The sequence below is a fragment of the Lutjanus erythropterus genome, chromosome 19 (assembly GCF_056507025.1).
Source record: "Lutjanus erythropterus isolate fLutEry1 chromosome 19, fLutEry1.hap2, whole genome shotgun sequence".
Taxonomy (NCBI): Eukaryota; Metazoa; Chordata; class Actinopteri; order Lutjaniformes; family Lutjanidae; genus Lutjanus; species Lutjanus erythropterus.
The window spans coordinates 3799119-3814664 of record NC_139335.1 but is presented as its reverse complement, the minus strand read 5'-3'; positions in this window follow the sequence as shown (position 1 = coordinate 3814664).

The window sequence follows — 15546 nt, the reverse complement described above, 5'->3', positions numbered from 1 at the left end:
GGACTCAAAAACACCCGCATTAGCTTTGTTAACATCTTCCTGTTAAGCTTGAAGAATAGAGGGAGTTGTATGCCGTACAGATTGTAAAGCTCTTTGAGGCAAGTTAGTAATTTGTGATATTTGGCTGCATAAGTAAAATCAACCTCTCTTTCTGCCTCACTACATGAAAGGCCACCTTACGTCTTGCACTGACACTGAACATAAATCGTACAGTGCTGATTCGTCCTATAGAAAACATAATTCCTAGATGCTGGGCTGTTTCTTCCACATACATGCATGGACACACACATTCAGACTCAGACGTTCTCCCACACATGTATCTATCTCAGTCCCCTCATATTATCTCCATCCTCAGATCCAATCCAGAGTCAACGCTCCACTGCTCAGACTCATCCCCCTGCCTCCTCCGTCAGCCTCGGTCCGTCTGCAGCTCAGAGGAATAACTCACCCACCGGCCCACAGTAATATCAGGCTGCCTATCGATTAGAGAGCCGGCCGGGGAGAGATCGACTTCTCCAAACACAGACAGAGATGGAGTTGTTTTATGTGGATGTGTTCGAGGGACACCGGAGTGCTGCAGTGTTGACAACATGACCCAAATGAACTTCCTAACATGCTGAGGTCCCATCCTCACATGCTGGATCGGTTATTGATACGTCTCTTGAACCTTCTGTGTGGTTCTATTCCTTTATTAATGACAAAACTTTTGGATAACCCAACAAAATCGAGGTTTAATCAGTCTAGAGAAGATTGAAGAGGGCACAGATTGGTAAACTCAGCTGGTGTGTTTCGCACTGCTGTTTGTCCTGATCAGGAGCACCTGAGAAACATTTCTTAGCACGACATCATGCAACACTCCCTAAACGCCCGCTTTGCTCTGATTGGCCAACTTCCTGGAAGTCTGCCGAGGGGCTACGTGTCAAAAACTGAAAAACTGTCCTTTCAAATAAACTTTAAAATAAATTTGGATAAATCCCTCTCATCACTACATGTTTGCATGTCGTCACTTGACTTCGAAATTTCAATTAATCTTTAAATCAGTTCACTTGAATTAAACCTGAACCCTAATTTGATTCTCAAATGTCACATTTTATTCTGATTAACATCTCTGGATCTTCCTCCACACCACAGCGTACAGTCATGCAGAGACACTAACAGATATACTTTTAAAGACATTTCAAAAGTTTAAAACTTCTCAAAAAGATGGATGCATGTGTACCAAAACAGGCTTGTTACTTTAGATTAATACATTTGAGGAGAATTATTGATTATTTCTGTTTTGCATCATTGTGCACCACCCAACATCAAGACTGATTTCAACCTAAATGAAGGAGAAAATCTCAGGAGGTTCTTTGGTCCATCAATGCATATCCAACGTAACAAGACGAAAGAAGTTGAATCAGTACTTCTACTTTTACCAGATTCTTTTTTCCACAGGTATCTGTACTTCTACTGGAGTAAATAGTGTGTGTACTTTTGCCAGAACTGACACAAACACAATTTCAGAGGAAAACATCTGTTTCGATCCTGTTCGATCAGGACCACATACGGCCTGATTGAATGTCATCTTCGTCACATCCCAAGGCTTTGCTAACCTTGGTGGGTTTAAACACAAAAACGAATCAGTGGAGGTCGTCCTCCTTCGACGTCTGTCGCCTTCCCTCGTTCCGTCTCTGCAGACAGTGAGGGACGGGAAAATAGCTGCGAGCGAGACACCAGAAGACAGACGAGTGATTGTTTTTAGGACAGAAATGCACACAGCTGACACTCATACTTCATGTCAGACGTCCTTCAAGAAACAGAGCGTGTGTGTGTGTGTGTGTGTGTGTGTGTGTGTGTGTATCCTTCCACCTCCCATTTCACCTTGTTTACATTAGACCCTCCAATGCCACAGGGGGCAAAATTAATCAAATTAGGGCTGAGACGTCCGATGGACCAATGACCTCCACTCACATAAATATATACTCTGCTTTAATACAGTACAAACACGCACACACACACCGTCTCTTTCCCTCTCTAAATTAAATCAAGCTCCACTCTGATCATTAGTCCTGCCAATTGGAGCTGGAGTGAAGGGAATGGCAATAGACTCAGTAACCGGCTGCTGCATCCAGACTTTTATTTACTTTGAGCAGAGTGACACTTAATATACTACTACAACCAGGGGACCTCGTGATTTAGAAATTACCCCGCCACTTCCATTTTTCTCTGATTTACTGACATTATTCCCCAGATATGATATCAAGGCTTTGTTGTCTGTCAAGTCTTTGAAATACTAAAAAAAAAAAAGCAAGCTTGCAATACACTATCTTTCCGAAAGCCAGCACTGACTTGACACATAAGATTGTTGTTTTTAATTAACATTTAAAAGTCCTGGGATTGTTGGACCTAAAATGTGTGATCTCACAGCAGCTTTTCTAAAAAGTTGTGATACATGTTGTGATGATTTTAGGTGGTTTTGGCAATGAAATTGTGTTTTTTTTTTTTTTTTTTTTTTTTGTTCAATGCATTAAAAATCAAAGGCAACTTTATCAGAGCTCAGCCAAGGAGAATCCAAAAATGCAGACACACAAGTAAATGAACAAAAGATGACTTTAATGAACTCACTGACAGCAAACAGAACAAACTCCAACATCCAATGAAGAGTGAAAACAAAAGTCCAAAATCACAGCATAAAATCCAACCCAAAAAAACAAAAAAACAAAAAAAAAAACAGGAACATGAGGAGCAGACACAGGAATCAATGCAGAAGACAGAAATCATAAAAGTAGCCCTGACGTCCTGAACTTTTTCTGTGAAGCCGTTCACATCACAAACTCTGATTCCACATCCACACACACCTCCATACGGTAGCAGCCATCGCTCCACGCAAAACCATAATTAAAGATTTGGCTCTCTTTCTCCTCATCTTGTCCTCAGTATTATCTGCTCATGAATTTGCTGGCTTCCCGTGCACATCAGCTTATAAATTAAACTTCAAACACTGACTTCAACACAACAGCATGATCAAGTCTTTGTTATTGTTCATTAGCACATGCGGGTCATTTCAGGGCTGTGACCAGTTCACACTGGAATCTGATTTTCTCCTTGTTCTGCTGGCAAAAGTGCAACAGCAACTTGACTTCCTTGCAGATTACTTTTATCTGACTGTTAATAAATTATCTAACTTTGTCCCTTTGTCAGTCAGCGTGCATTACAGTTACAGAACAGAGCAGAAAGAAGTTAAGATAGGATCTGACAGTTTTGGTCTGTAGTTGATAGATATATAGGTTTTATGTATATAGATAGTTTGCTCTGGACTGAAGTTTTGGAGAGACAGACTGCTCAAAATACACACACACACACACACACACACACACACACACAAACTGGTAAAACTGTCTGCAGGGAATGAAGCAGTAGGAGACAGGGCATTTCACTTCATCCACCCTGAGGTGCTGGTGTTGTTTGGGGTGGGACAGCAGGGTGCTGGGACCCAGCGAGGGGTCACAGCAGGGAAAGTTTGAGGCCAGCTTCTCTAAGCGCACCTGATTGACGTGAATCACAGCCTCTCTGACGTCCACGAGGGATTCCCTCACACAGCACGACATAAACACAACCACATTCAGACAGAAACCACCTGATCGCTCCGCCGGGCGTTTGAGTTCCATGAGAACAAAGGTTAGAGCCCACACTCTGCAACGCCTGAAGGGAAAATCACCTGAAAGAAGAAGACGAGGTATCATTTTTAAAGGTCAAATATGCAAGATGAACAATGGCGTCTCTTTTTGGCATCATGCTACTTTGTTGTTATTAGTGCCCAAACCTGTTGTTAGTATTGTATTTTAAGTGTTGGACTACAAACTGTAATATGCAGGAATTTGAGGAGCATTGCTTACCTCATTCTTAATGTTGTTCTGGTTGTACTTTGCTTGTATTTGTCGGCGTGTGATGGTTTCTCTCCCAAGCCAGCCTGGGAACACTTGTGCATGCTTTAATTACCTGCTGAATTGACTACTGTAATGCTCTAGTTTCTGGTCTTCCTAAGAAAAATATTGCTCATTACAATAACTACAAAATTCAGCTGCATGTGTGCTGCCGAGGACCAGAAAGAAAACACACATTACGCCACTGTCACTGCACTGGCTTCTGCCGCTTCAGAACCGATTTTAAGATAATTTTATCGGTTTATAAAGTTCTCAGTGGTCTTAGTCCTAACTATTTATCAGATTTGTTTTCATCCAGTGGACCCTCTGGAACCCTCAGATCTTCTAGAAGTGGCTTTTTAATTATCCCCAAAGTTAGAGCAAAAACTCACAGTGACGCATCCTTTCATTACGCTGGTCCCGAGAGCCACAGAGGGAATCGATTTTTCTGTTTATTTATTGAGTATTTATTTGTACATCTTAATCTGGTTTACTATAGCTGGCATATCCTTTATGTTATTCACTTATTATTAACTTATATGTTTACTTATTGATTGATTGTTTTTAAGTTTTTATCTATTATTACCTAGTAAGTAAGATATTAATGACTTCCAGAAACACTGTGCAACAGTCCACTTTCTACTTTCCTCCCTCCCTATCTGTCTGTCATCCTCTCTCACAAACACACACACACACACAGGCTAGAGTGGTGTGTATTAGAAGTGTGTGTATGTGGTTGTATCTGCAGAGATCCTGCAGCCCTCTGGATGTTTTTTTCTTATTATTTTGACACTTTCCTAACCCAAATTGTAGGTATTTGATGTTGTGGCTCTCTCGTGGTGCATTTACGAACTGCTTGGACAAACACTGCCGGCTCTAATTTAAGTTTCCTGTACCTTTAACAGCGTCAAATGTTTCAGGGTAACATCATAGTGATAAACGTGGATGTTTTCAACCCAACGAGACGATGGGGACAGCCTGAACGCACCATTAGTTTTGGTCTTCGTGAGAGTGCGGTGATTTATTCTGTAGTTCATCCAACCTGCAGGTCCTTGGACTGTTAGGAAACCTGCAGACCACCTCTGAGCGGTGAAGCTGGTGATATTCTGGTTCCAGTGTTTAGGTTCCCCAGCTCAGCGTGGTGTTTCAGCTGATCATCAGTGAGCCGTGAAACTGAGAAATCCTTCACATTAATGAATCACCTCCAACAGGGTGAAGATGAGTGTCATGGGGACGATATTAAAGGGAGATGATATCTAGGTGAAGAGAGTTCCTGCAGTCACACACACACACACACATACACACTTACAGTGTGCCACTTGCGGCAGGAAGCATCTGGCCTCACCGATGACACAGGTGGTGGAGTGTGACTCCAACCACCTGGCATCCTTTAAGTATCCTTTTATAGATGAAATGAATGACATTATGTCCGTGTGTGTGTGTGTGTGTGTGTGTGTGTGTGTGTGTGTGTGTGTGTGTGTGTGTGTGTGTGTGTGTGTCATCAAAGCTCTCACCCTGCGGAGACTCTTTATTAAAACACCTGTTGGGTTTCCTCTGTGAGATCACACCTGTCCATCACTGATGAAAATGACCAAAGCTGAGTGTGCACTGACACATTTTCTGTGTGTGTTGGAAGGTTTTACTCTATATTTTATACTTACTGTTAGAGATGGGCAGTATTTTAATATTATTTTGGGTTTTAGCCTTTATTTCAGTGGTTTCCAACCTTTTTTCCTTGCTGGGCTCCCACAGCCTGAACACAGACTTGTATTAATTGCGAACAGGTCCTGGAAATCTTTGAAAACACTTGAATTTTGATGCAGTGTTTTCAGGGTTTGAAAAGTGCTTGGATTTGGGACAACAGATGTGGAGATGGTGCCTTGATATTCACAAGTAGAGGCTGCAGAACAGCACACAGGAATCTTGGTAACCTAATCAAACTTAAGTGCAAATATTTAAAAGCATTACATGAATAAAGAGTTGTGTAATATTTTTCTGTTTGTGTTTTCATAAAGTTAATTAATTGACTGCACACGCAATTGAGGATCAAATGAATTTTAATAAACTTTTCAATGTGAATTTGTGTGGAAAGTGAGCAAAAATCCTTGTGGAAGAGCTCTGACCACTTCACTACTGCAAAGATTTATTAACTATGTAATATTTTCCTGTCCGTGTGAGACACAAGACTTTTCTGCATCCCTCCCGTCTGCATCATGTAAAGAGGCTGCGGTGCTGTGCTGCAGTGTTAATGGAAAATAATGCAGAGAAGATGCATAATGTGGGATTTCTGCCATGACTGTTATTCTATATGACTCATCCTCAGCATTTCCAAACCATATGTCGCAGCACTGGTGTGGCTCTGTGGCAGCGGACTGTGGCACTCCTGCGACACCCAGGGGTGCTGCTCATGGGCAGGATAAATGGATTGTTGCTCGGAGGGCTGGAGGGTCCAGATGGAGCCCAGCACTGTGGAGAGGAGCCACAGAGTTTGGTTCTGATTATGAGAGACGCAGACCAAAGACGAACACCTGCAAATGTAAACTACCACACAAGAAAGACCTTAATGAACTAATGATGTATAAAAGTAGAATATTTGTCAGTTCAGCAGATGTTTTACTTCAGGGGACACAAAATAGCATCTAATATGTTTGTTATGAGGACATATTAAATAGTTTGGCCAGTCACTGTAAAGCCCGATTCATCCATGATATAAAACTTTATGTTCATATGATGTAATCAGTTTAAATAGTTAAATAGTTTATGTCCACACTGTCATGGTTTGGGTTTTTTGTGTTTGTCATGTGTCTTGACTTTACTTCCTGTCTCTGTCCTTTTCCTGCTCTTTTTGATTGCTGTTTGTTTCACCTGTGTCTGGTTCGTTGTTTGTCTATTTAGTCCTTGTGCTTGTTTGTTTCTGTGTCAGTTCATTAAATTTTCCTCTGTGGTGAAAATCCTAGCCCTGTCTGTGTTTTCCTTGCAATTTAGGTCTTTTTCCTTATTTGGATTTTGCCAGCTTTAGTTTTCTATGTTTTGGACAACCCCATTTTCTACGTAAGGCTGTTGGTCATTTACTTTTTTGTCATTAAATCATTTTGAACTCTTTCTGTTCAGCCTCAGCCTGAATTTTAGGTCTAGTATCTTGTGTAGCTGCTCTGCCTAACACACATACATAAGATTTAAAGAGGATATTTATCCACATGACAAATCTTTAATGTCACAGATGATTATAACAAATTTTTGACCAAAATGAAGTTACTGCCTTTTTCCCTCATAGGGCAGTATGAGAGTAGTGTTAGTGTGTTTGTTGGTATTTTGTTTCATCTGATCTGAATCAAAACACACTCACACACACACACACACACACACACACACACACACACACACACACAGACTTGGACATTCGGTGTTGGTGGTTTATTGTTTGATGTGATGTTTGTGCAACACATTTACAAAAATTTACACACCCTGACATCCAGACAGGCCTTTGGATGGGTTGCGGTCCCGCCGCATGTGGGGCCCACATGGCCTTCAGTCCAGGGCCAACACACACACACACACACACACACACACACACACACACACACACACACACACAGTGCTCTACAGCAGTTCCAACCTCCACCGTCTGCTCTGTCGACGTGACTGGCTTATAAATCAAATATAGATGTGTGTGTGTGTGTGTGTGTGTGTGTGTGTGTATGAAAATGCAAAGAAAGTGTCGACATTTGTGCTGTTTGTGCGTTTTAGTGTGTGTTTGTGTGTTTGTGTGTTAGTGTGCTCAGTCTGGAGGCAGCAGGTGCTCTGTTGATGTGGAGTCATACAGTACAGTTAGCATGAATTACAGGAGTCTGATCCAACACAGGTGTGTGTGTGTGTGCCTGTGTGTGTGTGTGTGTGTGTGTGTGTGTGTGTGTGTGTGTGTGTGTGTGTGTGTGTGCGTGTGTGTGTGTGCATGCGTGTGTGTGTGTGTGTGTGTGTGTGTGTGTGTGTGTGTGTGTGTGTGTGTGTCTGTGTGTGTGTGTGTGTGTGCATGCGTGTGTGTGTGTGTGTGTGTGTGTGTGTGTGTGTGTGTGTGTGCATGTGTGTGTGTGTGTGCATGCGTGTGTGTGTGCATGCATGTGTGTGTGTGTGTGTGTGTATACATCTGTCATACTTGGCATCAGATGACAGCGGAGGCTCCTCTGTGTCCCCCTGAGACGGAGAGTTCATCTCTGCCTGAAGTCTCACACACCAACACACTGATTTCATGAGAAAATTGAACTTCATTGATAAAAACATTTTTTTTTTGTCTGATGCATGCAAAAAACTTATCCAGGATGTTACAAAAAACATGACTAAAATTGCTAAAATGTAATCAAAATAAAAAAACTCAAAGTAGTGTGCACAGAGGAGATGTGCCACTCCAACTTTTGAAAAACATGTCCACCCTGATTATTTCTAAATAATTTATGTGATTGAAAATATGCATTTCTAAATTGTGGCAGTGGCTGGTCTTCTTGAGTCTAGCTATGGATATCAATTTAAAAAAAAAAAAAAAAAAGAACTGAACTGAAAGAGGAAACACTCCTTTATGAGCTGAGACACTTGTCCTATTTCTTAAGCCAAACAAAGCATGTGTGTGCATCTTCTGTCTAATCAAAAACTGTAAAACAAAAGATGAAAATTCTGTAGGAATGTTACAAAAAATAAGGCAAACATTTTGTGTAATCTCTTCATATGTGTGTTTATTTATATTTCCATTGCTGCTTGACTTAAAAGTTGAGCTTTATTGATTGCAGACTGGGATTTATGTTGTTCCCAGTTCACCCAATTTAACACTTGAAGGACTCAGCAGCTTCAGTTTGGACAGACTGGACTCTTGGATAAATCCGTCCCTGCTTAGATGCTCCAAACAGAGCTAACAGGCTCAGAGACAGAAACGTCCCCCTGGAGACAGAACTGTGATCCCCCTCCTTCTAAACTCACATTGTTTGCAGTTTTATAGTTTCGCTAACACTGGAACAAATTTGTCTTCTAAATGGAAGCTGAAGATGTCTCTAGGACGGGTCACAACCAGAGATTTATGAGTGTTTATCAGATCATCATGACTATAGTTAGCCACTCACAAACATTCATAAATTGTGAGTATTTTCATCCAGTAGAGCTGAAAGTGAGGTGTTATTTTGGTTGTACAAGCTGGATCATTCTCACCACAGACTGTTGCCACGTTTCCATCCAAATGGAGCATAAATCAGAGACAGATTTGCAAAAATCAGCAAAAGAATCCACAATCCACATCCACTACTTATGCAAATATAAGAAGATAAGCTCCTCGTCATAAACAGTTGGTGGCGCTAATTCTCCAGTCATTCATTGCAGAAGCACAACACAACTTGATCTTGTGGATTGGCGTATTAATTGCAGGCCACTTTTGAGGATATTCCATGTGTTAGTCTTCATATGTGGGCGGCACAGTCCAGTTTAAGTCCAGGGTGTGGATCAGCTCCAGCCCCCTGTGACCATACAAGGATAGGCGGTTACAGACACTGAATGTCTTGACATGTAATTAAAGATTCTGATTGTGACTAAAGAGACACTGAATCCAATTAAACACGTGCTCATCCTAATCTGAGAGGTCAATGATTCTGTTCCGGAAGGATCCAGGCAAAAATGAAGCTCTGGAAAGGTGGATTTAATTCTGACATGTTACATTAGCATTTAACCTTTAGTTCTGTTCTGTGTATTATCACATCACCTTCGTGTCCACATGAGGAAAGCACAAAGCATGCAAGGGAAAATATCACACTTCTTCATTAACAATTTTTTTTAAAAACAGATTCCTACAAATGCAGGGTTTAAGTCACAGTTCCTGAATTGTAAAGGTTAACATCTGCAAACTAACAAGCTTCATAATCTAAAGGACTGAATTTAAATGGCAATTCTGATTGTTTTTCACAAATCACACACTGGGTACAGTGGCAGCATTTCCTTTTTTAAAGTATTGTGTGCTTTGCTCCCACATAAGCTTCGATTAGTGGCTGTTACTCACTGGTTGTAAACTGTGTAGCACGCGTTGAAGAAATCCATCTGCATAATGCATTTGTCTGAATAAGTTACACCTTGCTGCACCTACTCAAACTGGCCTAAACATTATGAAACATATAAAGCCAGGATGAACCTACTAGATTAAGTCAAGCCTCACTTTTTCTCTTATGCTGGATTTCTGAATTCTGCTTTTGGAAAATAGCCCCTAGTAAACAGCCCAAAGTCTTCCTTCCTTCCCTGAGATCATTTTTTTGTTCTTTATATTGTTGTGACAGTTTTCATCCACAGCAGCAGAATTATTTACTTTCTCCTCTGTATCCCAGCAGAGGAATATGTGCTGCATATCAGGAGCGTCTTAAATCAAAGGCAGTGAATCCCTGGCAGGTCAATTACCATCTGACCTTGTGAGTTCAAAGTTAAACACACAGCAAATCACAATACAAGTCTGTGCTGACGGCTGACACTACATGCTCATTGTCACGTCTGTGATTTAGTAGGACTGAAAAAAAAAAAGCTGCGTGTTACATCACGCCATTATAATACATCTGAATGTCTCGTGCACGGTGTGTTTCTGCTTCACACAGAATAGCTCACTTCAAAGGGAATCAGATGGATCTCAACATTAATGAACGTGCACAAAAGGACTGACAAATGTATTTCGTGATTTATATATAAATGACGGTTCGTGAACACACAACTGTTGTTTAAGATCTAGTGTGTAGAACTTAGCGGGATCCAGCAATGAGGCTGTAGTTCGCAAACCAAAAGAACATCACCTGCCTCACCCTCCCCTTCCACACGTTTACGAGGACTTCAGTGGCTGCAGTCTGGAGTCTGTGTTTTCTATATATAATATATTATTTCTAGTTTTTGTCTAATTTGATACAAATTAAGGCTTATTAGTGTACTGTAAAATAAAATGGGAACAGATTTTTTGTTGTAAAACTGTATTTTCTCAATTAAAATGATGTTTTCTCTTGTGTTTATCTTCAGCAACACCGCAGATTCCTCCAGCCGGCAGGTGAAGGTGGGTGAGGTTATTATAGGGGAGTCACAGCTCAATGCTTTCTATCAGGACCACAGTTAAGGCAATATTAGACAGAGATGACAAGAGTGTGTGTGTGTGTGTGTGTGTGTGTGTGTGTGTGTGTGTGTGTGTGTGTGTGTGTGTGTGTGTGTGTGAAGAGGGGACAGAGATGAGAGAATCTAATTGACAAGGGAAATTTTCCGCCTCAGGTGTCACCTACTTGTTTATCAAAGTGTCTGTAATCAAACTGCCTCCGCCAGAAAATGGAGCTGCCGTCGTCTGCGACTCCTAATCACACTAACCAGCCTGTCTGTCTGTCCGCGCAATTTGGCCTCTGAAGACTGTCGACACCCTGCACAGTTTTGTCCTCCAGATCTCCGGTGACAGATGTGTCGTCCTGTTGAAAGACAGCCCGTGCCCCGATGTCACTGGGGCCCCTGTAAATGTCAGCAGAGACCGTCAAGGGCCGCTCCCGATGGAAAACGTGTGATGTACATAATGGTTGTCCTCTTTTTTTCTTTTTTTTTTTTTTTGGCTAACATTTTCAGGTGTCTGGCGTTGAAAAGAGCCTCTTCTGAGCTTTGGCCTCGCCTCTGTCATCTGACATTTCTCCTGAGTGTCCTGTGAAAGGCGTCCTGTCACATTGTGTTTTCAGCATTTAAAAAGCAGGCCTGTCACTTCAGGAACTGCTTTGGAAAAAATCATTGCAATTGTTACTTTTTTAGGCTTTTAAACCTTCTCATAAAACTGAATCATTGTAGCGAGTATGACATCCACACAGCCAGAGCTCAATTCAAAATCCAAACATCTGAAATTCACTTTTGTTTTCTCCGGGATTTGACAAAAGCTGACTCAACTTTCTTTGGTACAACTGTCATGATATCAATATTTTAAACATAAATATCATTCTAGTATCAACAAAAGATACTTGATGCCTCTTTTGCAGTAGAAAAAAGAAAACAGTCCTTTGCATGTAGCTGGAGCTGATAAGTCCATCGTGTACATGTTGCAGTGAGTTATTATTATGTTGTTTTTTTTTGTTATATTCATGATGATGAGTATGTTTTCTTTGTAAGTCACATGACCATGACCCAGAAGTTTAAGTGAGGAATAAGCCAGGTGAAAATATGGCGAGTGTAAACAGCAGACTTTTATGCTCCCGTCAATTCTACAGCTGATAATAACTGATTAACTTACCTTATTTGAATAGTGGTACAGTTGGGTTCATAAGTAAATGAGATGCCCAGGGCATGTTTATTGATATTTTCAAAGTAAAAGACCCCACGCAGACTTGCAATCTTAAAGACAGACTTAAAGACAACTGTTCAACTTTATAGTGTACTTACCCAAGATAGAAGCACAAAAGAGGAAGGAAAGACCAAATCAACAAAATCTGAGCACATCAACAAAACGCGCTTCTGAAGCACTGCTGAGCTGCAGACGTACGGAGGACAGACCAAAACCACAACGCTGGCATGCTGTGCATAGTTAAAGAGCTGCTGCAGGGTGATTTTTAAGTAATAATAACATCCATATTTTAAATAAAATAATTAACTAAATCCTAGCAAACTCTCTAGCACGCACCCACATGCACCTGGCACACATCACATGCACGCCCACATAAACACACACAGGTACGACATGCCTACAGTACTGGTTTTATTGGCCGTTCAGGTTTTGATCTGCCATTGGGCTGGTTTTGTCACACTAATATATGTTTTGCTTCTGACCCTGTCCACAGGAGCACATTGTTTAGCTTCCTACACAGGTACTCCTGCTGCTTCTCCAAACACCTCATACAACCACACTTCAAATAATCCCTTTATCTGACCTACATGCTGCACCACAACAACTATTATTACTCTTTGTGTTTCTTTTGTTGTGTCATCCAGAGTCTCCAGGCATCATCTCACCTCAGCTGACAGTGAGCCAACTCATTTAGCAGTTAAACATGAAAGTTAACAATTAGCTGGTCTGAGCTGCTGCAGCACCTTCTGTTCTGTTTGTGAGTCACATCCAAAAGTCTGCAGAGTCTCCAAACAAATTAACAAGACACTCAGCGATTCCAGCTGTTTCCTGCTTTGTTTCCAAACAAAATCTCTCTGTTTGTGTGTGTGTGTGTGTGTGTGTGTGTGTGTGTGTGTGTGTGTGTGTGTGTGTGTGTGTGTGTGTGTGTGCTGCAGCGACCCAAACAACACACGCACACGCACACATACAGAGTTGGCTGAGGATCCCGGGGCATCTGGGACTTGGATTAGAAGCCATGACAGGGAGATGGAGGAGGGATTACTCTGCCTGCCTTGTTTCAGCTTTCCTGCCTCAGTTTGTTTGCATGAGTTAGAGTGAAGATGAAGAAGAAGGAAAAAAAGAGATTCAGAGAGACTGAATGTGTTGGCCCGAACGTCTGCTCCGTTATTGGAAAATAACAAAAGAGGAGAAACAAAAAACGGAGCTGAGAGACATTTCAAACTGTTTCAAAGCAGAAACGATCTGTCAGTGACACAACAGCAACTCTCTCCAAGTCAGTAGCACTCAGCAATGACAACAGAAGGTTTTTAGTGTTTGTAGAGGAGGAGAAGCAACATTTAAACAGTGAAATGTGTGACAGAGCCTACACATTGATATAAACTCTTCGTAACTGCTTTTACAATTATTGATATAGATAAACAGTGTTAATATGTTCCTCTCCGTTACAGGTTTCTAGACAGAAACGTCAAAATTGGACAATTCTAAGTGGTGACTGTCATCCAGGTAACCAAGAAGATGTTTGCCTTTGTTTTTTATTATTACTTTTTTTATGTGCAGAGATTCAGGAATCCAGGGAGAGAGATGTTTTTAAGTCTGTGTTCAGCTCTCTGTGCTTTTGTAGCTTCTAACTGAATCTCTGTGGTTTGAAATTTAGTTTCTCTCCTGTTTTTACTCCCATGAATCTGCTTTATTTTACGGTTTCATGTTCACTTTCAGCTGGTTTATTGCTGATGAAAATTACATTTCCTGATTTTGCTGCTTCATAGGAAAAGCTGATGGACAATGAAATATCTCATGGGACTCTCATTGTAAAGAATTTATAGAAAATGAAATGCAGCTAACCAGATGCTCAACTCAAGACATGGCACACCTTCAAGCAGGTTTCAAAGGTGCAAATCTCTGCTGCACTGGGCAACCCGCCGAGCCAAACCAAGCCTGCCCATGAGCGGGGAAAAGGGTCATATGAGAGCAAGCCTCTTCCAGTTGGAGCTCATAGTGAAAAAAGTCAAACAAATAGACCCAAATATATAATATAAACCAAAGGGGCAATGCTAGACTGTGCAAAAACATTGGTCATCGTATCAGTCATAAATTTAAATGATGAGAAAATGATCATATTTCTTGCTCAGGCGTGTATTTTTTAGCAGTTCATGTTTCTGACTGTTTTCAGCAAATATTGCATGAATCCCATATCATTTTTCTCACTTCATCAGGTTTAATAAAGTCTGTCATTATTACAGTGTTTCACTGTTTTACCAAGCAGCAGAAATCTTGTTTCCTCTCGGCAAACACGAATGTTAATATTTGCTAATTCTTCTCAATCCAAACTAAATTCCTTCAGGACGCTCACTCTTCTTTTCAGAATAGTTTCATGAATAATGAGAGAAAGATTGTGAAGTTGTTTGAACGAGGCTGCTAGCATTTAATTATTTTCCAGTATTTGAGATAAATATGTTGCCAGTCCTGTGTTGTCTGCAGGATGTGCGATCGGCTGAGGGGGTCGGAGCTTTTATCGCTTCTGATCTGAAGAGTCGTAACCCTATAATAAGCATCTTCAGTGTTACCATGCTCATTACTTATCAGAGCAGCTTCAAGACAACAGATGCCAAAACAAACTGTACGAGGAGCTTGGGGAGTCTTGTTTCCTGATGACAGTGAACGCAGCAGGCTGGAAGGATCACTGCCTCTGTCTTAAGTGGAAAAACACAGAAACACACAACAGAAATCATCACACCTTCCAAAAGTAAGCCTGAGTACCAACAAGTATTTTGATAATCGATTAACATTTCACACACATTGACTAATCAATATAACTTTCCACGAGTTCCACCAATCAGTTTCATACAAGCACATTTCATTGAGTGTACTGAAAAGAGCAAAATGTACTGATATTTACTGACACAATCCACCAGGTGCACTTCTTCATTTACAAATAAAGCATATTTTGTTAGAATTTTAATATATTATAATAATAATTTCCTAATTCTGTAATCATTTTTAGTGCGGTTACTTAGAAAATCCAGAACAAGCAGTTTTATTCTCACCAGAACAAGTTTCCTTTGATTTTTAATCAATTCATTGCATCACAATGAAATATGTTTAAGAAAATATTTTAAGCAGAACTGTTCTGCAGAATCAGCGGTGCCTGGTTCGACAGTTTGATCAGAGTTTTGTGACCAGCGTGGCGTCAGATGACACTTTTTTCCCCCCTCTAACTTTATTGAGAAAGTGAACGGTTTTTTTGGTGCTCGTGCTCCACTGTGACCTTTTGGGGTAAATGTTTTATAGAGAACCTTTAATGTGCCCAGAACTTGATGTAACCTAAGATGGATGAATTTGCTT